Here is a 24,501-nt window from a genome sequence, read left to right as displayed (position 1 = left end):
AATGCAAGATGGCATTCTATTTTCCCTGTGGGAATCACAGGCTGGAACTTAATTCTAATGAGAAGACCACAAGGACTGCTCACTCATTTTGTTCAAACTCCCAAGGAATGCATTTGTGGGAGTCAACACAATCCTATCATGTGCTCAGACACTGCATGTGGAAAGATGTGGCTTCTACCTTAGGACTGTAGGCGAACTGAATCACATCAGCATTTGGGACCGCCCAGAACCAAGACAAGGGTAGGAACTGTAGTCAAGCCTCAGGCCATGGGACCTTGAATGCCAGAGAGTAAGCACAGAAGGTAAAGGTGTAACCCCGGCACCCAGAGGCCTGTAGACAAACCACTAGGTTTTGGGAAAGAACTGCCACTTACAACCGTGGGTGTTCCACCTGTAAACCCATGGGCTGCATGTCCACTCAGATATGGGGGATCACTAATTTCACCTAGCCTCACCTCCCCAAGCCAAGTGTCACAGAATATGCAAAGGGTCACCTGTTGCAATGGTATTCCAAGTTGGTGACTCAAATTAACTTGAGGCAAGAAAATATCTGCAGGCATGAGGAATAGCAACAGGCACATAGCAGACAGAGGCAATGCTCACAGGAGAGTTGAGATTCATACTGCATCTATGACACAATTGCTGCAATTCTGTTTGGTGTGTCAGAAGCCAAAAATGCATGCATTGCCACAGGGAAAATTCAGTGTCAAGGGGCCAGCAGGATGAAGTGCTGATGTTCTGTCAACTCACTGGTCTCAGACTGTGCTAATCTACTTCTCTTATTATCACTGACAACACAATGTAAAGATCAGTTCAGTTCAGTTCAGTCGCTCAGTCATGTCCGACTCTTTGCGACCCCGTGAACTGCAGCATGCCAGGCCTCCCTGTCCATCACCAACTCCCGGAGTTCACCCAGACTCACATCCATCGAGTTGGTGATGCCATCCAGCCATCTCATCCTCTGTCGTCCCCTTCTCCTCCTGCCCTCAATCCCTCCCAGCATCAGAGTCTTTTCCAATGAGTGAACTCTTCGCATGAGGTGGCCAAAGTACTGGAGTTTCAGCTTTAGCATCATTCCTTCCAAAGAAATCCCAGGGCTGATCTCCTTCAGAATGAACTGGTTGGATCTCCTTGCAGTCCAAGGGACTCTCAAGAGTCTTCTCCAACACCACACTTCAAAAGCATCAATTCTTCGGTGCTCAGCTTTCTTCACAGTCCAACTCTCACATCCATACATTACCACAGGAAAAACCATAGCCTTGACTAGACGGACCCTTGTTGGCAAAGTAATGTCTCTGCTTTTCAATATGCTATCTAGGTTGGTCATAACTTTTCTTTCAAGGAGTAAGCATTTTTTAATTTCATGGCTGTAGTCACCATCTGCAGTGATTTTGGAGCCCCCCCAAAAAATAAGGTCTGACACTGTTTCCACTGTTTCCCCATCTATTTCCCATGAAGTGATGGGACCAGATGCCATGATCTTCGTTTTCTGAATGTTGAGCTTTAAGCCAACTTTTTCACCCAATGTAAAGATAACCTCTAAGAAACCCCAATTCACCCTCAGGGGAAGGAGGCCACCTTGTCTGAACTACCACTGTCCCTCCAGGAAAACACACTCTTGGTACCTACTCTGCTCAAAATGGTCTCACCACCATGGGGAAGGAACAAAGGTATCTGAGAGCTTGCATAAGAATAAGGCCCTCCTTTGACAAGGAGATTATCCATGAAACTAGTTCTTGGGCTGTGCAACAAAGGGGCTCCACAGTACAGCTGTGAACAATCTAGGTAGCACACAAGTGTGCTTGTTTCCCAGACTACAGCCGTGCTACAAGTGTTTAGCTTGAAAAACACAAAAAGCTACAGGCCATTGGAACTATTCTGAAACGCAAAGATGTGGCGCTCCACCCTTTTTACAGCATGTAAGTTACTCATTGTGATGTATTGCACTTTTTAAGGCAGTGAAACATCACTACAGTGGCCCCGGAGACAACACAAGACCCACGTGATCCATGACCATCTTGACAGCACAAGCCATGCCATGACAGAATCCAGAAACAGCTGCAGCTGCTGAACCCATGATGATGTCTCTGGCTTGAGGCTAGGAACACAAGAGACCACAGTGTTGCTGCACCAGCAGGCCACAAAACAAAAAGACCCCTGTGACAGAAAGCCTCTCCTGTCCTTAAGACAGCATCCGCTTATGTGGGCAACTGACTCCTCTGTTTTCACCGGGTCCAGCCCACTGAATTCCAGGAAAAACTCCTAAACTGGGGAAAGGATAGGTGGGCTGGATATAGAGATAACATGTGGATATCCTGAGGCACACCTTATGCCATGCACACAGGGAGAACATGGAGAGATGTTTTCTGTTTGCCTCATACATCCCCTTTGCCTCATAATTGGCCACCAGGACAAGACAGGACATGATACCAACCACTTGTGGATCTGGAATTCCGCCAGAGAGGAACTGATTATGGGAGAGGAAAACTGTTGGATGGTCCATAAATCTGCCACTGTTGTCCTTCGCTCCAAATGCACCTGAAGGAAACCAAAGAAGTCCATGAAACCTGACTGAAAAACTTATCCATCCACCTGCTTACTTACCCATGGGTTCAACCACCATTCTGGGCATATTTCCTGCTGTTCAAGCTTTCCTCACTTCCTGCCATCCACCCGCATCAGGAAAACATGCTGGACCTTCCCATCAACATAGGATTTTGATCTCCTTGGAAAGGCACTAAGGCTCCTTTCAGATTCAGCCTCCCAACACCAGTGCACACTCACACACAAAACGAAAGAAACAATACAAGAAGGGTCCATCAGTTTGCCCAAACTCCTGGACACTATGCTCATTTACTTCTTCAAATATCAGGAGAAAACTGCGTAGCATCCTATTCCCCAGGAGAACATGAAAGACAAGTCTGGCTGAGGCCACAACTCCTGTTCTGAATCTGAACAAAAACAATTTGTTTTCTCCAGGGGACTAGGCAATAGGCAGACAGAGGCCTGATGAACTCAATGTCAGCCCAGAGGCCCACAAATGGCTTTTACTTTCTCTGCCATGGCACTTTCACCCACAGCAAAAGACAACAGCTCTGGACAGTCTCATGCAACCAGAGACAACACATGGTCTCTAGCCATCCCCTGAGGATGGGAGATGCAGGCCCTTTTCCCCATGGCTCACCTACACACCACAAGGTTGTCACTCTCAGCTTCCATGCTGTTGCCGCTGATGCCCCAGGGAGCAAAGGCAATGTGACCCTGGCCATTCCATCCCTCTGGGAGCCACATGCTGGATCTTAGTTCCAAAGAGACATGATAAGGATTGATAACTCATTTTGTCCAATTTTCAAGACTGCCTTTGTGGGAATCATCATCCATCTAAGTGCATGTGCTCAGATGCTGAATGAGCAAAGTCAGGACCTCCACCCTTGGAAGGCCAGCAATCTCAATCACATCAGCAGTTGGAACTGCACAGATCCCAGCCAAGAGGCAGGAATTACAGCTAAGCCTGTGGGCCATGGGACCTTGCATGCCCCAGGGAAAGTACAAAGGTGAAAAAACAGACACCACATCCAGAGCCTTATGGCCAAACCACCAGGTTTATGTGAAGAAGGCCACTTACAGCCATTGGTGTTCCACCTGTACCACCAAGGGCCGCGTGTCCAGTGGCCCGTGGCGGCTCGTAGGCCTCGACTTTCCAGGCTGGGAGTCATGGAATATGTGATGGGTCTCCGATGCCAATGGTCTTCCATCCTGGGCCACTCAATCTGGCTTGAGGCAAGGAAATACATGCAAGCATGAGGAAGAGAGACAGGCATACGGGGCAAAGAGGCAAGGCCCCCAGGAGCATTGCCCTCATACTTGCATCTACCATTCAATTGCTGCACCTCAATCTGGTATGTCAGAAGCCAAACATGAATGCATTGGCATGTGGATTGCTTCAGATTCAAGGGGCCATCAGGACAAACAGCAACAATCTGCCAACTCCCTGGTCTTGGGCCCTGCAATTCCTCTCCCCATGCCATCCCCAACAATACTGCTTAAGGATGTCCTCCATGAATCCCCAAGATGCCCTCAGGGGAACACAGACCCCTTGGTCTAATAGCCACTGCTATTCCAGAGAAACACACCCACTCTAGGCACCTAGTCTGTTCACAAAGAGCATGCCGGCATGGGAAAGGAAAAAAGTTTCTGATGGTTTCCAAGAAAATAAGGCCCTTCTCTGACAAGGAGCCTATTGATGAAAAATGACAATTTAAGTTCCATGACAAAGGGGTCTCATTGGATACCTGCACTCAGCCCAGTTGACACACGAGCATATTTGCTTCCTGGCTCAAAGCAATACCACAAGCTCTTCCTTGGACAACATGAAAAGTTATAGGCCACTGAACCATTTCAGAACACAAAGATGCCAGGGCTCCACTAACAGCAACTAGGTCACTTGCCATGCTGCCTTGCTCTTTGTAGGCCAATAACATCACTGCTGTGAACACGGACACAAGACTTAGTTTGTCCACGACCATCCTGACACCACCAGCCATAATATGATAGAACTCAGTAAACAGGCGCGACAACTGGTTGCACATGACATCACTGGCCAGAGATCAAGCAATGAGGAGGGCAATGCATTGCTGTACCAGCAGGCAACAAAACAAAATGAGCCCCACGCCAGATAGCCTCTCCTCCTGTTAATACTGCAGCTGCTCATGGGGACAGCTGACTCCAGTGTTTTCACAGGGTTCTGCCCATGGATTGCCAGGAAGAGCTCCTTAATTCAGAAAAAAATAGGAGGGATGGGTATAGAAACAACGCTGGGAGGTCAGGAGGCATATCTTTATGCCATGCACATGGTGAGAATATGGCGAGGTGGACAGAAAATATCCCCTGTGCTTCATATTGGTCCCCAGAAAAAAACAAGACACAATGTAACGATGGCAAGAACTGAAGGCTCTAGACATCTTCTGCAAAGGAAAGCGACCATGGGAGAGGCCAAGTGTTCAATGGTCCATGAAGGTATGAATTGCCACTGCGATCCTTCCCCACACTCACTCCAACTGTATATGAAGGCAACCCAGACTTCAGGGAACTGGACTGACTCGCCGATCCATCCATGCATCCATCCACCCATGGGTTCCACCACCATTCGAGGGGCATTTCAAGACCTCTGAAATTTGCTCTCCCCCGGCATCCACCCACCTCAGGGCAATGTGCTAGTCCTCCTTTGACACATAATTTTATCCACAGAAACACCCTAATGCAATTTCCAGGCTCAGCCTCCCAACACCAGCACCCATGCACACCAACCAAAGAAACAATCAGACGAGGGGCCCTCAGCTTGGCCTACCTCCTGGACACTCTGCCCATTGATCTCTTGATATCAGGAGAAAATTATGTAGCAATCCATCCCCAGAAGAACATGCCACAGAAGCCTGGCCAAGGCCACAACTCCTGTTCTGACCCTGAGTGAAAACTCTGTGCTATCCGCCAGGGACCAGGCAGTGGGCACATGGAGGCCTGACAAACCCAGTGGCAGCCCAGATGCTCTCAAATGGCTTCTGCTTCCTCTGCTATCCTCACTCTCATCCACACCAGGAGACAAAAGACCTGGATAGCTTGTGCAGAGACAATTTGTGGTCCCCAGTCATAACCCAAACATGGGAGATGCAGCCCCCTTCCCCCATGGCTCACCTCCACATCACAAGGCCATCACCCTCGGCTTGCACACTGTGGCTGCTCACACCCCAGGGAGCAAATCAATGTGACCCTGGCCCTTTGATCCCTCTGGGAGCCACGTGCTGGACCTCAGTTCCGATGAGGAGACGGTAGGGGTGGCTCACTCATTTTGTTCAGATTTCCAAGGAATGCATTTGTGGGAGTCATCATCGATCCAAGCACGTGTGCTCTAGGTGCTGCATGAGCAAAGTCACCACCTCCATCCCAGGAAGGCCAGGGAGCTCAATCATGTCAGCATTCAAGACTGCACAGATTGCAGCCATGGGGCAGGAACTACAGCCAAGCCTTGGGCCCTGGGACTTTGCATGCCCCAGGGAAACCCCAGAAGGTGAGGGCACGGATCCCATGCCCAAATCCTTGGGGCCAAACTGCTAGGTTTCCTCGAAGAAGGGCTGCTTACCGCCATGGGTGATCCACCTGTACATCGAAGGGCCAATTGCCCAGAAGTCCCTGGGGGCTCACATGCCTTGTCTTGCCAGGACAGTTGTTATGGAATATGCGACAGGTTCTCTGTTGCGAACAGTCTTCCATCCCGGGCCACTCAAGGCCACTGGCTTGGGGTGAGAAAACACACAAAAGCATGAGGAAGAGCAATAGCCATACTGGGGAAAGAGGCAAGGCCTCCAGAAGTGCTGCCCTCATTCTTGCATCTACCATTCAATTGGTACACCTTGGTCTGGTGTGTCAGCCATCAAACAGGATGCGTTGGTGTACGGATACCTTCAGAGTCAAGGGGCCTGCAGGACAAAGGCTGCCAATCTGCCAACTCCCTGGTCTTGGGCCCTGCAATTCTGCTCTTCGTGCCGTCCCAGCCGACACAGCTTAAGGATGTCCTCTGTGAACCCCTGACACACCCTCAGGGAACTGGGGCCCCTTGGCCTAACAGCCATTGCCCTTCCAGGGAAACACACCTGCTCCTGGCACATACTCTGCTCACAATGGACTGCCCAGCACAGGGAAGGATAAAAGGTACCTGAGGGCTTCCACAACAATAAGACCCTTCCCTGACAGGGAACACATTCACGAAAAATGTCTCTTTCAGCCCTGCAACAAAGGGGCCCTGAGGGACATCTATGCTTAGTCCAGTTGACACACAAGCATGCTTTGCTTCCTGGCCAAAAACCTTGCTAGAAGGCCTTCCTTAGGCAACACGAAAAGATGCAGGCCATCGGAGATTTCCTGAAGTGCAAAGATGCTGGGGCTCCACCCTTTACAGCAACTGGGTCACTTGCCATGCTACCTTGCTCTCTGTTAAGGCAGTAACATAATTGCTATGAACCCACTCACAGCACAAGACTCAGGTCGTCCACGACCATTCTGACACCAGCAGCCAAGTCATGACACAAACCAGCAAAGAGGCGAGATGATTGAACCCACATGACACCTCTGGCCAGAGGCCATGCATGCAGGAGACTGAATCAGCAGACTGTACAACAAAATGAGCCTCACACCAGATAGATTCCCCTGCCCTTAAAACTGCAGATGCTCACAGGAGCATCTGACTCCCATTTCCATGGGGTCCTACCCTGAGTTCGAGGAAGAGCTACTAAACTTGTGCAAGGATAGGTGGGTTGGGTATAGAAATGACACTGAGATGTCCTGAGGCACAGCATCACCCCATGCACACAGGGAAAATGTGGCAGGATGGAGAGAAAATATCCCTTCTACCTCATACTTGGCCTCCCTGATAGCTCAGTTGGGTAAAGAATCTGCCTGCAATTTAGGGAGACCATTGTTTGATTCCTGAGTTGGGAAGATCCGCTGGAGAAGGGATAAGCTACCCACTACAGTATTCTTGAGCTTCCCAGATGGCTCAGATGGTAAAGAATCTGCTGGCAATATGGGAGACCTGGGTTCGATCCCGGGGTTGGGAAGATCCCCTGGAGAAGGGAAAGGCTATCCACTCGTGTTTTCGCCTGGAGAATTCCATGGAATGGATAGTTCATACTTGGTCCCCAGGTCAGGACAAGATACAATGCTATGTTGGGAACCACTACTGGCTCTGGAAGCCTGTCACAAAGGAAACCAATGATAGGAGAGGTCAACTGATGGGAGGTCAACAATGGGAGATGGTCCTTGAACCTATGAATCTGCCACTGTGATCTTTCCCCACACTCACTTCAACTGTATATGAAGGCAACACAGACTTCAGGAAATCTGACTGAATAGCTGGTCCATCCACCCACCCATCCATTCACGGGTTCCACCATCATTCAAGGTGCATTTCAAGATCTCCGAAATTTGCTTTCCCCTGGCATCCACCCACCTCAGGGCAATGTGCTAGTCCTCCTTTGACACAAGATTTTTATCCACAGAAACATCCTAATGCATCTGCAAGGCTCAGCCTCCCAACACCAGTGCCCACTCACATACCAACCAAAGAAACAAGCGGACGAGGGGCCATCAGCTTGGCCCACCTCCTGGACACTCTGCCCAATGATCTCCTCTGACCATCAGGAGAAAACTATGCGGCATCCCGTCCCCCAGAAGAACATGACATAGAAACTTGGCCGAAGCCATGACTCCTTTCAGGACATGAGTGAAAACACTTTCAGGCAAAGGCAGTGTGGCTGACAAACTCAGTGGCAGTCCAGATACTCTCAAATGGCTTCCACTTCTCTGCTACCAATAGAATCATACACACCAGGAGACAAAAGCCTTGGTTAGCCTTATGTAACCAGAGATGACTCATGGTCCCTAGCCATATCCCGAGGTTGGGAGGTCAGGGCATTTTCCTCATGGCTCATCTCCATACCACCAGGCCACCACCCTCAGCTTGCACACTTGGCTGCTCACACCCCAGGGAGCAAATCAATGTGACCCTGGCCCTTCGATCCCTCTGGGAGCCACGTGCTGGACCTCAGTTCCGATGAGGAGACGGTAGTGATGGCTCACTCATTTTGTTCAGATTTCCAAGGAATGCATTTGTGGGAGTCATCATCGATCCAAGCACGTGTGCTCTAGGTGCTGCATGAGCAAAGTCACCACCTCCATCCCAGGAAGGTCAGTGAGCTTGATCAGGTCAGCATTCAGGACTGAGCAGATTGCAGCCTTGGGGCAGCCAAGCCTCAGGCCCTGGGACCTTGCATGCCCCAGGGAAACCCCAGAAGGTGAGAGTGTGAAGCCCATGCCCAGATCCCTGGAGCCAAACCACTAGGTCTCCTTGACGAAAGGCCGCTTACCGCCATGGTTGTTCCATCTGTACACGCAAGGCCCACTTGTCCAGTTGTCTCTGGGGATTCATGATATTCATCTCGAGAGGCTGGCTATCATGGAATATGCGATGGGTAACCTGTTGCCAACAGTCTTCCATTTTGGGCCACTCAACCTGGCCTGGGGCAAGAAAACACATGTGTGAGGAAGAGCACCAGGTGTACTGGGGAAAGAGGCCAGGCCTCCGGGAGCACTGCCAATCATTCTGGCATCTACCATTCAATTGCTGCAAGAAGGTGTGCTGTGTAGGCAGCCAAACCGGGATGTGTTGGTGCACGGATACATTCAGAGTCAAGGGACCATCAGGACAAAGAATGCCAATCTGCCAACTGCCTGGTCTCAGGCCTGCAATTCCACTCCACGTACCGTCCTGGCCAACACAATTTAATGATGTCCCCCAAGAACCCCGAGACCCCCTCAGGTGAATGGGGCCCCCTTCACCTAATAGCCATTGACCTTCCAGGGAAACACACCCACTCCTGGCACCTACTCTGCTCACAATGGACTCACCAGCATGGGAAAGGATAAAAGGTACCTGAGGGCCTCCATGTCATTAAGCCCCTTCTCTGATATGCAGCATATCCATGAAAAATGGCTTTCAGCCCCATGACAAAAGGGCCCCAGTGGACTCAGCCTGGTTGACACATGAGCGTGCTTGCCTCCTGGTCAAAGCCATGCTAAAGCCCTTCCTTGAAAAACACGAAGAGCTACAGGCCATTGGAGCCATTCCAAAGCACAAAGATGCTGAGGCTCCACCCTTTAGAGCAACTGAGTCACTTGTCATGCCACCTTGTTCTTTTTGAGCCAGTTAACATCACTGCCATGAGCCCAGACACAATATGAAACTCAGGTTGTTCACGACCATCCTGAAACACCAGTCATGACACCACGGAACTCAGCAAAGAGGCACAATGATTGAACTCACATAACACCTCTGGCTACAGGTTCACAGAAGAGCACAGCCTTGCTGCTAAGCACCACACCAGAGAGCTTCTCCTGCCCTTAAAACTGTAGCCCCTCATCTGACTCCCCTATTTCCACAGGGTCCCTGCCAGCTAATTTCTGGGAAGAGTTCCTACACTTGGGCAAGGATAGGTGGGCTGGGAATAGAAATGACACTGGGATGTCTTGAGGCACAAATTCACTCCATGCACATGGGGAGAACATGGCAAGATGGACAGAAAACATCCCCTCTGCTTCATATGACGCCCAGGCCAGGACAAGATAAGACACCACCTGGGGAACCACTTATGGCTCTGGAGGTCTGCGGCAAAGGAAACCAATCACGGGAGAGGCCAACTGTTCAATAGTCCATGAACCTATGAACCTGCCACCACAGTCCTTCCCCACTCTCACTCCAACCAAACCTGAAGGCAACCCAGAATTCAGGGAACCTGACTGACTTGCCGATCCATTCACCTGCCCATCCATCCATGGGTTCCACCACCACTTGAGGTACATTTCACGATCCCCAAGCTTTGCTCTCCCCCGGCAACTGCCCACCTCAGAGCAATGTGCAGGTCCCTCCTGTTGACTCAGGACTTTCATCCTTGGAAATGCCCTAGTGCATCTGCAAGGCTCACTCTCCCAACACTAGTGCCCACTCACATACCAACCAAAGAAACAAGCGGACGAGGGGCCATCAGCTTGGCCCACCTCCTGGACACTCTGCCCAATGATCTCCTCTGACCATCAGGAGAAAACTATGCGGCATCCCGTCCCCCAGAAGAACATGACATAGAAACTTGGCCGAAGCCATGACTCCTTTCAGGACATGAGTGCAAACACTTTCAGGCAAAGGCAGTGTGGCTGACAAACTCAGTGGCAGTCCAGATACTCTCAAATGGCTTCCACTTCTCTGCTACCAATAGAATCATACACACCAGGAGACAAAAGCCTTGGTTAGCCTTATGTAACCAGAGATGACTCATGGTCCCTAGCCATATCCCGAGGTTGGGAGGTCAGGGCATTTTCCTCATGGCTCATCTCCATACCACCAGGCCACCACCCTCAGCTTGCACACTTGGCTGCTCACGCCCCAGGGAGCAAATGACATGTGACCCTGGCCCTTCGATCCACTGGAAATCACGTGCTGGACCTCAGTTCCGATGAGGAGACGGTAGTGATGGCTCACTCATTTTGTTCAGATTTCCAAGGAATGCATTTGTGGGAGTCATCATCGATCCAAGCACGTGTGCTCTAGGTGCTGCATGAGCAAAGTCACCACCTCCATCCCAGGAAGGTCAGTGAGCTTGATCAGGTCAGCATTCAGGACTGAGCAGATTGCAGCCTTGGGGCAGCCAAGCCTCAGGCCCTGGGACCTTGCATGCCCCAGGGAAACCCCAGAAGGTGAGAGTGTGAAGCCCATGCCCAGATCCCTGGAGCCAAACCACTAGGTCTCCTTGACGAAAGGCCGCTTACCGCCATGGTTGTTCCATCTGTACACGCAAGGCCCACTTGTCCAGTTGTCTCTGGGGATTCATGATATTCATCTCGAGAGGCTGGCTATCATGGAATATGCGATGGGTAACCTGTTGCCAACAGTCTTCCATTTTGGGCCACTCAACCTGGCCTGGGGCAAGAAAACACATGTGTGAGGAAGAGCACCAGGTGTACTGGGGAAAGAGGCCAGGCCTCCGGGAGCACTGCCAATCATTCTGGCATCTACCATTCAATTGCTGCAAGAAGGTGTGCTGTGTAGGCAGCCAAACCGGGATGTGTTGGTGCACGGATACATTCAGAGTCAAGGGACCATCAGGACAAAGAATGCCAATCTGCCAACTGCCTGGTCTCAGGCCTGCAATTCCACTCCACGTACCGTCCTGGCCAACACAATTTAATGATGTCCCCCAAGAACCCCGAGACCCCCTCAGGTGAATGGGGCCCCCTTCACCTAATAGCCATTGACCTTCCAGGGAAACACACCCACTCCTGGCACCTACTCTGCTCACAATGGACTCACCAGCATGGGAAAGGATAAAAGGTACCTGAGGGCCTCCATGTCATTAAGCCCCTTCTCTGATATGCAGCATATCCATGAAAAATGGCTTTCAGCCCCATGACAAAAGGGCCCCAGTGGACTCAGCCTGGTTGACACATGAGCGTGCTTGCCTCCTGGTCAAAGCCATGCTAAAGCCCTTCCTTGAAAAACACGAAGAGCTACAGGCCATTGGAGCCATTCCAAAGCACAAAGATGCTGAGGCTCCACCCTTTAGAGCAACTGAGTCACTTGTCATGCCACCTTGTTCTTTTTGAGCCAGTTAACATCACTGCCATGAGCCCAGACACAATATGAAACTCAGGTTGTTCACGACCATCCTGAAACACCAGTCATGACACCACGGAACTCAGCAAAGAGGCACAATGATTGAACTCACATAACACCTCTGGCTACAGGTTCACAGAAGAGCACAGCCTTGCTGCTAAGCACCACACCAGAGAGCTTCTCCTGCCCTTAAAACTGTAGCCCCTCATCTGACTCCCCTATTTCCACAGGGTCCCTGCCAGCTAATTTCTGGGAAGAGTTCCTACACTTGGGCAAGGATAGGTGGGCTGGGAATAGAAATGACACTGGGATGTCTTGAGGCACAAATTCACTCCATGCACATGGGGAGAACATGGCAAGATGGACAGAAAACATCCCCTCTGCTTCATATGACGCCCAGGCCAGGACAAGATAAGACACCACCTGGGGAACCACTTATGGCTCTGGAGGTCTGCGGCAAAGGAAACCAATCACGGGAGAGGCCAACTGTTCAATAGTCCATGAACCTATGAACCTGCCACCACAGTCCTTCCCCACTCTCACTCCAACCAAACCTGAAGGCAACCCAGAATTCAGGGAACCTGACTGACTTGCCGATCCATTCACCTGCCCATCCATCCATGGGTTCCACCACCACTTGAGGTACATTTCACGATCCCCAAGCTTTGCTCTCCCCCGGCAACTGCCCACCTCAGAGCAATGTGCAGGTCCCTCCTGTTGACTCAGGACTTTCATCCTTGGAAATGCCCTAGTGCATCTGCAAGGCTCACTCTCCCAACACTAGTGCCCACTCACATACCAACCAAAGAAACAAGCGGACGAGGGGCCATCAGCTTGGCCCACCTCCTGGACACTCTGCCCAATGATCTCCTCTGACCATCAGGAGAAAACTATGCGGCATCCCGTCCCCCAGAAGAACATGACATAGAAACTTGTCCGAAGCCATGACTCCTTTCAGGACATGAGTGAAAACACTTTCAGGCAAAGGCAGTGTGGCTGACAAACTCAGTGGCAGTCCAGATACTCTCAAATGGCTTCCACTTCTCTGCTACCAATAGAATCATACACACCAGGAGACAAAAGCCTTGGTTAGCCTTATGTAACCAGAGATGACTCATGGTCCCTAGCCATATCCCGAGGTTGGGAGGTCAGGGCATTTTCCTCATGGCTCATCTCCATACCACCAGGCCACCACCCTCAGCTTGCACACTTGGCTGCTCACGCCCCAGGGAGCAAATGACATGTGACCCTGGCCCTTCGATCCACTGGAAATCACGTGCTGGACCTCAGTTCCGATGAGGAGACGGTAGTGATGGCTCACTCATTTTGTTCAGATTTCCAAGGAATGCATTTGTGGGAGTCATCATCGATCCAAGCACGTGTGCTCTAGGTGCTGCATGAGCAAAGTCACCACCTCCATCCCAGGAAGGTCAGTGAGCTTGATCAGGTCAGCATTCAGGACTGAGCAGATTGCAGCCTTGGGGCAGCCAAGCCTCAGGCCCTGGGACCTTGCATGCCCCAGGGAAACCCCAGAAGGTGAGAGTGTGAAGCCCATGCCCAGATCCCTGGAGCCAAACCACTAGGTCTCCTTGACGAAAGGCCGCTTACCGCCATGGTTGTTCCATCTGTACACGCAAGGCCCACTTGTCCAGTTGTCTCTGGGGATTCATGATATTCATCTCGAGAGGCTGGCTATCATGGAATATGCGATGGGTAACCTGTTGCCAACAGTCTTCCATTTTGGGCCACTCAACCTGGCCTGGGGCAAGAAAACACATGTGTGAGGAAGAGCACCAGGTGTACTGGGGAAAGAGGCCAGGCCTCCGGGAGCACTGCCAATCATTCTGGCATCTACCATTCAATTGCTGCAAGAAGGTGTGCTGTGTAGGCAGCCAAACCGGGATGTGTTGGTGCACGGATACATTCAGAGTCAAGGGACCATCAGGACAAAGAATGCCAATCTGCCAACTGCCTGGTCTCAGGCCTGCAATTCCACTCCACGTACCGTCCTGGCCAACACAATTTAATGATGTCCCCCAAGAACCCCGAGACCCCCTCAGGTGAATGGGGCCCCCTTCACCTAATAGCCATTGACCTTCCAGGGAAACACACCCACTCCTGGCACCTACTCTGCTCACAATGGACTCACCAGCATGGGAAAGGATAAAAGGTACCTGAGGGCCTCCATGTCATTAAGCCCCTTCTCTGATATGCAGCATATCCATGAAAAATGGCTTTCAGCCCCATGACAAAAGGGCCCCAGTGGACTCAGCCTGGTTGACACATGAGCGTGCTTGCCTCCTGGTCAAAGCCATGCTAAAGCCCTTCCTTGAAAAACACGAAGAGCTACAGGCCATTGGAGCCATTCCAAAGCACAAAGATGCTGAGGCTCCACCCTTTAGAGCAACTGAGTCACTTGTCATGCCACCTTGTTCTTTTTGAGCCAGTTAACATCACTGCCATGAGCCCAGACACAATATGAAACTCAGGTTGTTCACGACCATCCTGAAACACCAGTCATGACACCACGGAACTCAGCAAAGAGGCACAATGATTGAACTCACATAACACCTCTGGCTACAGGTTCACAGAAGAGCACAGCCTTGCTGCTAAGCACCACACCAGAGAGCTTCTCCTGCCCTTAAAACTGTAGCCCCTCATCTGACTCCCCTATTTCCACAGGGTCCCTGCCAGCTAATTTCTGGGAAGAGTTCCTACACTTGGGCAAGGATAGGTGGGCTGGGAATAGAAATGACACTGGGATGTCTTGAGGCACAAATTCACTCCATGCACATGGGGAGAACATGGCAAGATGGACAGAAAACATCCCCTCTGCTTCATATGACGCCCAGGCCAGGACAAGATAAGACACCACCTGGGGAACCACTTATGGCTCTGGAGGTCTGCGGCAAAGGAAACCAATCACGGGAGAGGCCAACTGTTCAATAGTCCATGAACCTATGAACCTGCCACCACAGTCCTTCCCCACTCTCACTCCAACCAAACCTGAAGGCAACCCAGAATTCAGGGAACCTGACTGACTTGCCGATCCATTCACCTGCCCATCCATCCATGGGTTCCACCACCACTTGAGGTACATTTCACGATCCCCAAGCTTTGCTCTCCCCCGGCAACTGCCCACCTCAGAGCAATGTGCAGGTCCCTCCTGTTGACTCAGGACTTTCATCCTTGGAAATGCCCTAGTGCATCTGCAAGGCTCACTCTCCCAACACTAGTGCCCACTCACATACCAACCAAAGAAACAAGCGGACGAGGGGCCATCAGCTTGGCCCACCTCCTGGACACTCTGCCCAATGATCTCCTCTGACCATCAGGAGAAAACTATGCGGCATCCCGTCCCCCAGAAGAACATGACATAGAAACTTGGCCGAAGCCATGACTCCTTTCAGGACATGAGTGAAAACACTTTCAGGCAAAGGCAGTGTGGCTGACAAACTCAGTGGCAGTCCAGATACTCTCAAATGGCTTCCACTTCTCTGCTACCAATAGAATCATACACACCAGGAGACAAAAGCCTTGGTTAGCCTTATGTAACCAGAGATGACTCATGGTCCCTAGCCATATCCCGAGGTTGGGAGGTCAGGGCATTTTCCTCATGGCTCATCTCCATACCACCAGGCCACCACCCTCAGCTTGCACACTTGGCTGCTCACGCCCCAGGGAGCAAATGACATGTGACCCTGGCCCTTCGATCCACTGGAAATCACGTGCTGGACCTCAGTTCCGATGAGGAGACGGTAGTGATGGCTCACTCATTTTGTTCAGATTTCCAAGGAATGCATTTGTGGGAGTCATCATCGATCCAAGCACGTGTGCTCTAGGTGCTGCATGAGCAAAGTCACCACCTCCATCCCAGGAAGGTCAGTGAGCTTGATCAGGTCAGCATTCAGGACTGAGCAGATTGCAGCCTTGGGGCAGCCAAGCCTCAGGCCCTGGGACCTTGCATGCCCCAGGGAAACCCCAGAAGGTGAGAGTGTGAAGCCCATGCCCAGATCCCTGGAGCCAAACCACTAGGTCTCCTTGACGAAAGGCCGCTTACCGCCATGGTTGTTCCATCTGTACACGCAAGGCCCACTTGTCCAGTTGTCTCTGGGGATTCATGATATTCATCTCGAGAGGCTGGCTATCATGGAATATGCGATGGGTAACCTGTTGCCAACAGTCTTCCATTTTGGGCCACTCAACCTGGCCTGGGGCAAGAAAACACATGTGTGAGGAAGAGCACCAGGTGTACTGGGGAAAGAGGCCAGGCCTCCGGGAGCACTGCCAATCATTCTGGCATCTACCATTCAATTGCTGCAAGAAGGTGTGCTGTGTAGGCAGCCAAACCGGGATGTGTTGGTGCACGGATACATTCAGAGTCAAGGGACCATCAGGACAAAGAATGCCAATCTGCCAACTGCCTGGTCTCAGGCCTGCAATTCCACTCCACGTACCGTCCTGGCCAACACAATTTAATGATGTCCCCCAAGAACCCCGAGACCCCCTCAGGTGAATGGGGCCCCCTTCACCTAATAGCCATTGACCTTCCAGGGAAACACACCCACTCCTGGCACCTACTCTGCTCACAATGGACTCACCAGCATGGGAAAGGATAAAAGGTACCTGAGGGCCTCCATGTCATTAAGCCCCTTCTCTGATATGCAGCATATCCATGAAAAATGGCTTTCAGCCCCATGACAAAAGGGCCCCAGTGGACTCAGCCTGGTTGACACATGAGCGTGCTTGCCTCCTGGTCAAAGCCATGCTAAAGCCCTTCCTTGAAAAACACGAAGAGCTACAGGCCATTGGAGCCATTCCAAAGCACAAAGATGCTGAGGCTCCACCCTTTAGAGCAACTGAGTCACTTGTCATGCCACCTTGTTCTTTTTGAGCCAGTTAACATCACTGCCATGAGCCCAGACACAATATGAAACTCAGGTTGTTCACGACCATCCTGAAACACCAGTCATGACACCACGGAACTCAGCAAAGAGGCACAATGATTGAACTCACATAACACCTCTGGCTACAGGTTCACAGAAGAGCACAGCCTTGCTGCTAAGCACCACACCAGAGAGCTTCTCCTGCCCTTAAAACTGTAGCCCCTCATCTGACTCCCCTATTTCCACAGGGTCCCTGCCAGCTAATTTCTGGGAAGAGTTCCTACACTTGGGCAAGGATAGGTGGGCTGGGAATAGAAATGACACTGGGATGTCTTGAGGCACAAATTCACTCCATGCACATGGGGAGAACATGGCAAGATGGACAGAAAACATCCCCTCTGCTTCATATGACGCCCAGGCCAGGACAAGATAAGACACCACCTGGGGAACCACTTATGGCTCTGGAGGTCTGCGGCAAAGGAAACCAATCACGGGAGAGGCCAACTGTTCAATAGTCCATGAACCTATGAACCTGCCACCACAGTCCTTCCCCACTCTCACTCCAACCAAACCTGAAGGCAACCCAGAATTCAGGGAACCTGACTGACTTGCCGATCCATTCACCTGCCCATCCATCCATGGGTTCCACCACCACTTGAGGTACATTTCACGATCCCCAAGCTTTGCTCTCCCCCGGCAACTGCCCACCTCAGAGCAATGTGCAGGTCCCTCCTGTTGACTCAGGACTTTCATCCTTGGAAATGCCCTAGTGCATCTGCAAGGCTCACTCTCCCAACACTAGTGCCCACTCACATACCAACCAAAGAAACAAGCGGACGAGGGGCCATCAGCTTGGCCCACCTCCTGGACACTCTGCCCAATGATCTCCTCTGACCATCAGGAGAAAACTATGCGGCATCCCGTCCCCCAGAAGAACATGACATAGAAACTTGGCCGAAGCCATGACTCCTTTCAGGACATGAGTGCAAACACTTTCAGGCAAAGGCAGTGTGGCTGACAAACTCAGTGGCAGTCCAGATACTCTCAAATGGCTTCCACTTCTCTGCTACCAATAGAATCATACACACCAGGAGACAAAAGCCTTGGTTAGCCTTATGTAACCAGAGATGACTCATGGTCCCTAGCCATATCCCGAGGTTGGGAGGTCAGGGCATTTTCCTCATGGCTCATCTCCATACCACCAGGCCACCACCCTCAGCTTGCACACTTGGCTGCTCACGCCCCAGGGAGCAAATGACATGTGACCCTGGCCCTTCGATCCACTGGAAATCACGTGCTGGACCTCAGTTCCGATGAGGAGACGGTAGTGATGGCTCACTCATTTTGTTCAGATTTCCAAGGAATGCATTTGTGGGAGTCATCATCGATCCAAGCACGTGTGCTCTAGGTGCTGCATGAGCAAAGTCACCACCTCCATCCCAGGAAGGTCAGTGAGCTTGATCAGGTCAGCATTCAGGACTGAGCAGATTGCAGCCTTGGGGCAGCCAAGCCTCAGGCCCTGGGACCTTGCATGCCCCAGGGAAACCCCAGAAGGTGAGAGTGTGAAGCCCATGCCCAGATCCCTGGAGCCAAACCACTAGGTCTCCTTGACGAAAGGCCGCTTACCGCCATGGTTGTTCCATCTGTACACGCAAGGCCCACTTGTCCAGTTGTCTCTGGGGATTCATGATATTCATCTCGAGAGGCTGGCTATCATGGAATATGCGATGGGTAACCTGTTGCCAACAGTCTTCCATTTTGGGCCACTCAACCTGGCCTGGGGCAAGAAAACACATGTGTGAGGAAGAGCACCAGGTGTACTGGGGAAAGAGGCCAGGCCTCCGGGAGCACTGCCAATCATTCTGGCATCTACCATTCAATTGCTGCAAGAAGGTGTGCTGTGTAGGCAGCCAAACCGGGATGTGTTGGTGCACGGATACATTCAGAGTCAAGGGACCATCAGGACAAAGAATGCCAATCTGCCAACTGCCTGGTCTCAGGCCTGCAATTCCACTCCACGTACCGTCCTGGCCAACACAATTTAATGATGTCCCCCAAGAACCCCGAGACCCCCTCAGGTGAATGGGGCCCCCTTCACCTAATAGCCATTGACCTTCCAGGGAAACACACCCACTCCTGGCACCTACTCTGCTCACAATGGACTCACCAGCATGGGAAAGGATAAAAGGTACCTGAGGGCCTCCATGTCATTAAGCCCCTTCTCTGATATGCAGCATATCCATGAAAAATGGCTTTCAGCCCCATGACAAAAGGGCCCCAGTGGACTCAGCCTGGTTGACACATGAGCGTGCTTGCCTCCTGGTCAAAGCCATGCTAAAGCCCTTCCTTGAAAAACACGAAGAGCTACAGGCCATTGGAGCCATTCCAAAGCACAAAGATGCTGAGGCTCCACCCTTTAGAGCAACTGAGTCACTTGTCATGCCACCTTGTTCTTTTTGAGCCAGTTAACATCACTGCCATGAGCCCAGACACAATATGAAACTCAGGTTGTTCACGACCATCCTGAAACACCAGTCATGACACCACGGAACTCAGCAAAGAGGCACAATGATTGAACTCACATAACACCTCTGGCTACAGGTTCACAGAAGAGCACAGCCTTGCTGCTAAGCACCACACCAGAGAGCTTCTCCTGCCCTTAAAACTGTAGCCCCTCATCTGACTCCCCTATTTCCACAGGGTCCCTGCCAGCTAATTTCTGGGAAGAGTTCCTACACTTGGGCAAGGATAGGTGGGCTGGGAATAGAAATGACACTGGGATGTCTTGAGGCACAAATTCACTCCATGCACATGGGGAGAACATGGCAAGATGGACAGAAAACATCCCCTCTGCTTCATATGACGCCCAGGCCAGGACAAGATAAGACACCACCTGGGGAACCACTTATGGCTCTGGAGGTCTGCGGCAAAGGAAACCAATCACGGGAGAGGCCAACTGTTCAATAGTCCATGAACCTATGAACCTGCCACCACAGTCCTTCCCCACTCTCACTCCAACCAAACCTGAAGGCAACCCAGAATTCAGGGAACCTGACTGACTTGCCGATCCATTCACCTGCCCATCCATCCATGGGTTCCACCACCACTTGAGGTACATTTCACGATCCCCAAGCTTTGCTCTCCCCCGGCAACTGCCCACCTCAGAGCAATGTGCAGGTCCCTCCTGTTGACTCAGGACTTTCATCCTTGGAAATGCCCTAGTGCATCTGCAAGGCTCACTCTCCCAACACTAGTGCCCACTCACATACCAACCAAAGAAACAAGCGGACGAGGGGCCATCAGCTTGGCCCACCTCCTGGACACTCTGCCCAATGATCTCCTCTGACCATCAGGAGAAAACTATGCGGCATCCCGTCCCCCAGAAGAACATGACATAGAAACTTGGCCGAAGCCATGACTCCTTTCAGGACATGAGTGAAAACACTTTCAGGCAAAGGCAGTGTGGCTGACAAACTCAGTGGCAGTCCAGATACTCTCAAATGGCTTCCACTTCTCTGCTACCAATAGAATCATACACACCAGGAGACAAAAGCCTTGGTTAGCCTTATGTAACCAGAGATGACTCATGGTCCCTAGCCATATCCCGAGGTTGGGAGGTCAGGGCATTTTCCTCATGGCTCATCTCCATACCACCAGGCCACCACCCTCAGCTTGCACACTTGGCTGCTCACGCCCCAGGGAGCAAATGACATGTGACCCTGGCCCTTCGATCCACTGGAAATCACGTGCTGGACCTCAGTTCCGATGAGGAGACGGTAGTGATGGCTCACTCATTTTGTTCAGATTTCCAAGGAATGCATTTGTGGGAGTCATCATCGATCCAAGCACGTGTGCTCTAGGTGCTGCATGAGCAAAGTCACCACCTCCATCCCAGGAAGGTCAGTGAGCTTGATCAGGTCAGCATTCAGGACTGAGCAGATTGCAGCCTTGGGGCAGCCAAGCCTCAGGCCCTGGGACCTTGCATGCCCCAGGGAAACCCCAGAAGGTGAGAGTGTGAAGCCCATGCCCAGATCCCTGGAGCCAAACCACTAGGTCTCCTTGACGAAAGGCCGCTTACCGCCATGGTTGTTCCATCTGTACACGCAAGGCCCACTTGTCCAGTTGTCTCTGGGGATTCATGATATTCATCTCGAGAGGCTGGCTATCATGGAATATGCGATGGGTAACCTGTTGCCAACAGTCTTCCATTTTGGGCCACTCAACCTGGCCTGGGGCAAGAAAACACATGTGTGAGGAAGAGCACCAGGTGTACTGGGGAAAGAGGCCAGGCCTCCGGGAGCACTGCCAATCATTCTGGCATCTACCATTCAATTGCTGCAAGAAGGTGTGCTGTGTAGGCAGCCAAACCGGGATGTGTTGGTGCACGGATACATTCAGAGTCAAGGGACCATCAGGACAAAGAATGCCAATCTGCCAACTGCCTGGTCTCAGGCCTGCAATTCCACTCCACGTACCGTCCTGGCCAACACAATTTAATGATGTCCCCCAAGAACCCCGAGACCCCCTCAGGTGAATGGGGCCCCCTTCACCTAATAGCCATTGACCTTCCAGGGAAACACACCCACTCCTGGCACCTACTCTGCTCACAATGGACTCACCAGCATGGGAAAGGATAAAAGGTACCTGAGGGCCTCCATGTCATTAAGCCCCTTCTCTGATATGCAGCATATCCATGAAAAATGGCTTTCAGCCCCATGACAAAAGGGCCCCAGTGGACTCAGCCTGGTTGACACATGAGCGTGCTTGCCTCCTGGTCAAAGCCATGCTAAAGCCCTTCCTTGAAAAACACGAAGAGCTACAGGCCATTGGAGCCATTCCAAAGCACAAAGATGCTGAGGCTCCACCCTTTAGAGCAACTGAGTCACTTGTCATGCCACCTTGTTCTTTTTGAGCCAGTTAACATCACTGCCATGAGCCCAGACACAATATGAAACTCAGGTTGTTCACGACCATCCTGAAACACCAGTCATGACACCACGGAACTCAGCAAAGAGGCACAATGATTGAACTCACATAACACCTCTGGCTACAGGTTCACAGAAGAGCACAGCCTTGCTGCTAAGCACCACACCAGAGAGCTTCTCCTGCCCTTAAAACTGTAGCCCCTCATCTGACTCCCCTATTTCCACAGGGTCCCTGCCAGCTAATTTCTGGGAAGAGTTCCTACACTTGGGCAAGGATAGGTGGGCTGGGAATAGAAATGACACTGGGATGTCTTGAGGCACAAATTCACTCCATGCACATGGGGAGAACATGGCAAGATGGACAGAAAACATCCCCTCTGCTTCATATGACGCCCAGGCCAGGACAAGATAAGACACCACCTGGGGAACCACTTATGGCTCTGGAGGTCTGCGGCAAAGGAAACCAATCACGGGAGAGGCCAACTGTTCAATAGTCCATGAACCTATGAACCTGCCACCACAGTCCTTCCCCACTCTCACTCCAACCAAACCTGAAGGCAACCCAGAATTCAGGGAACCTGACTGACTTGCCGATCCATTCACCTGCCCATCCATCCATGGGTTCCACCACCACTTGAGGTACATTTCACGATCCCCAAGCTTTGCTCTCCCCCGGCAACTGCCCACCTCAGAGCAATGTGCAGGTCCCTCCTGTTGACTCAGGACTTTCATCCTTGGAAATGCCCTAGTGCATCTGCAAGGCTCACTCTCCCAACACTAGTGCCCACTCACATACCAACCAAAGAAACAAGCGGACGAGGGGCCATCAGCTTGGCCCACCTCCTGGACACTCTGCCCAATGATCTCCTCTGACCATCAGGAGAAAACTATGCGGCATCCCGTCCCCCAGAAGAACATGACATAGAAACTTGGCCGAAGCCATGACTCCTTTCAGGACATGAGTGAAAACACTTTCAGGCAAAGGCAGTGTGGCTGACAAACTCAGTGGCAGTCCAGATACTCTCAAATGGCTTCCACTTCTCTGCTACCAATAGAATCATACACACCAGGAGACAAAAGCCTTGGTTAGCCTTATGTAACCAGAGATGACTCATGGTCCCTAGCCATATCCCGAGGTTGGGAGGTCAGGGCATTTTCCTCATGGCTCATCTCCATACCACCAGGCCACCACCCTCAGCTTGCACACTTGGCTGCTCACGCCCCAGGGAGCAAATGACATGTGACCCTGGCCCTTCGATCCACTGGAAATCACGTGCTGGACCTCAGTTCCGATGAGGAGACGGTAGTGATGGCTCACTCATTTTGTTCAGATTTCCAAGGAATGCATTTGTGGGAGTCATCATCGATCCAAGCACGTGTGCTCTAGGTGCTGCATGAGCAAAGTCACCACCTCCATCCCAGGAAGGTCAGTGAGCTTGATCAGGTCAGCATTCAGGACTGAGCAGATTGCAGCCTTGGGGCAGCCAAGCCTTGGGCCCTGGGACTTGGCATACCCTAGGGAAACCCCAGAAGGTGAGAGCACAGATCCCATGCCCAGATCACTGGGGCCAAACCACTAGGTTTCCTCAAATAAGGACCACTTACCTCCACGGGTGTTCCATCTTACAGATGGAGCTGCATGCACAATGGCCCCCAGGGCTCATGCTCCTTGTCTCACCAGGCTGGGATTCACAGAATGTGTGACGGGTTCCCTGTTGACAATGGTCTTCCATCCTGGGCAACTCAATCTGGCTTGAGGTGAGAAAACACATGCATGCATGAGGAAGAGCAACAGGTGTACGGGGAAAGAGGAAAGGCCTCCAGGAGAGTTGCCCTCATTCTTGAATCTACTATTCAACTGCTGCACCTCGGCCTGGTGTGTCAACAGCCAAATGTGAATGTATTTGCACATGGATACCAATCAGGACAAATAGCACCAATCTGCCAATTCCCTGGTCTCAGGTCCTACAATTTCTCTTCTTTTGCCATTCCCACTGAAAGCTTAAGGATGTCCCCCAAGAACCCTGGAGGGAACTGAGCCCCCTTGGCCTAATAGCCACTGCCCTTCGCACCTATTCTGCTCACAATGGACTTGCCAGCACAGGGAAGGATAAAAGTTACCTGAGGGCTTCCATGATAATAAGTTCCTTTTCCGACAGGTTGTATATCCATGAAAAAAGGCTCTTTCAGCCCTGCAACAAAGGGGTCCCAATGGACACTTGTACTTAGCCTGGTTGACACATGAGGGTGCAGACTTCCTAGCCAACAGCCGTGCTAGAAGACCTTCCTTGAACAGCACAAAGAGCTAAAGGCCATTGCAAACATTCTGAAGGGTAGAGATGCTGGGGCTCCACCCTTTAAAGCAACCGGGTCACTTGTATGTTGACTTTCTCTTTGTAAGGCAGTAACATCACTGCCATGAACTCAGACACAACATGAGAATCAGGTTGTCCCTGACCATCTGGACACCATCAGC

At 51.4% G+C, this 24,501-nt stretch overlaps 1 long non-coding RNA gene and 10 other non-coding genes across 17 annotated transcripts in view; all 11 read right to left on the bottom strand.

Moving 5' to 3' along the window:
* Positions 1-24,501, bottom strand: part of LOC100848941 (uncharacterized) — a 132,902-nt gene that overhangs the window by 40,795 nt on the left and 67,606 nt on the right. For all 7 annotated transcript variants that reach the window (XR_009492073.1, XR_009492074.1, XR_009492075.1 and 4 more), the window contains 10 exons: positions 23,631-23,777; positions 21,179-21,329; positions 18,727-18,877; positions 16,275-16,425; positions 13,823-13,973; positions 11,371-11,521; positions 8,919-9,069; positions 6,137-6,290; positions 3,626-3,770; positions 2,435-2,538 (listed from right to left, as the gene is read on the bottom strand). This is a non-coding gene — a long non-coding RNA (uncharacterized lncRNA). The remainder of the gene's footprint in view (positions 1-2,434; positions 2,539-3,625; positions 3,771-6,136; positions 6,291-8,918; positions 9,070-11,370; positions 11,522-13,822; positions 13,974-16,274; positions 16,426-18,726; positions 18,878-21,178; positions 21,330-23,630; positions 23,778-24,501) is intronic.
* On the bottom strand, positions 44-134 carry LOC112443279 (small nucleolar RNA SNORD116). Its single transcript, XR_003031623.1, has one exon. It is a non-coding gene; the product is annotated as a small nucleolar RNA SNORD116 (small nucleolar RNA).
* Positions 3,295-3,383, bottom strand: LOC112443283 (small nucleolar RNA SNORD116). The gene has a single exon (XR_003031626.1). It is a non-coding gene; the product is annotated as a small nucleolar RNA SNORD116 (small nucleolar RNA).
* On the bottom strand, positions 5,801-5,892 carry LOC112443277 (small nucleolar RNA SNORD116). Its single transcript, XR_003031621.1, has one exon. It is a non-coding gene; the product is annotated as a small nucleolar RNA SNORD116 (small nucleolar RNA).
* On the bottom strand, positions 8,592-8,683 carry LOC112443275 (small nucleolar RNA SNORD116). The gene has a single exon (XR_003031619.1). It is a non-coding gene; the product is annotated as a small nucleolar RNA SNORD116 (small nucleolar RNA).
* On the bottom strand, positions 11,044-11,135 carry LOC112443274 (small nucleolar RNA SNORD116). Its single transcript, XR_003031618.1, has one exon. It is a non-coding gene; the product is annotated as a small nucleolar RNA SNORD116 (small nucleolar RNA).
* On the bottom strand, positions 13,496-13,587 carry LOC112443273 (small nucleolar RNA SNORD116). Its single transcript, XR_003031617.1, has one exon. It is a non-coding gene; the product is annotated as a small nucleolar RNA SNORD116 (small nucleolar RNA).
* Positions 15,948-16,039, bottom strand: LOC112443272 (small nucleolar RNA SNORD116). Its single transcript, XR_003031616.1, has one exon. It is a non-coding gene; the product is annotated as a small nucleolar RNA SNORD116 (small nucleolar RNA).
* Positions 18,400-18,491, bottom strand: LOC112443271 (small nucleolar RNA SNORD116). Its single transcript, XR_003031615.1, has one exon. It is a non-coding gene; the product is annotated as a small nucleolar RNA SNORD116 (small nucleolar RNA).
* Positions 20,852-20,943, bottom strand: LOC112443270 (small nucleolar RNA SNORD116). Its single transcript, XR_003031614.1, has one exon. It is a non-coding gene; the product is annotated as a small nucleolar RNA SNORD116 (small nucleolar RNA).
* LOC112443269 (small nucleolar RNA SNORD116) lies at positions 23,304-23,395 on the bottom strand. The gene has a single exon (XR_003031613.1). It is a non-coding gene; the product is annotated as a small nucleolar RNA SNORD116 (small nucleolar RNA).

The sequence above is a fragment of the Bos taurus genome, chromosome 21 (genome assembly GCF_002263795.3).
Source record: "Bos taurus isolate L1 Dominette 01449 registration number 42190680 breed Hereford chromosome 21, ARS-UCD2.0, whole genome shotgun sequence".
Classification (NCBI taxonomy): Eukaryota; Metazoa; Chordata; class Mammalia; order Artiodactyla; family Bovidae; genus Bos; species Bos taurus.
The sequence above is the reverse complement of the archived record's forward strand: the minus strand, read 5'-3'. Positions and strand labels throughout refer to the sequence as shown.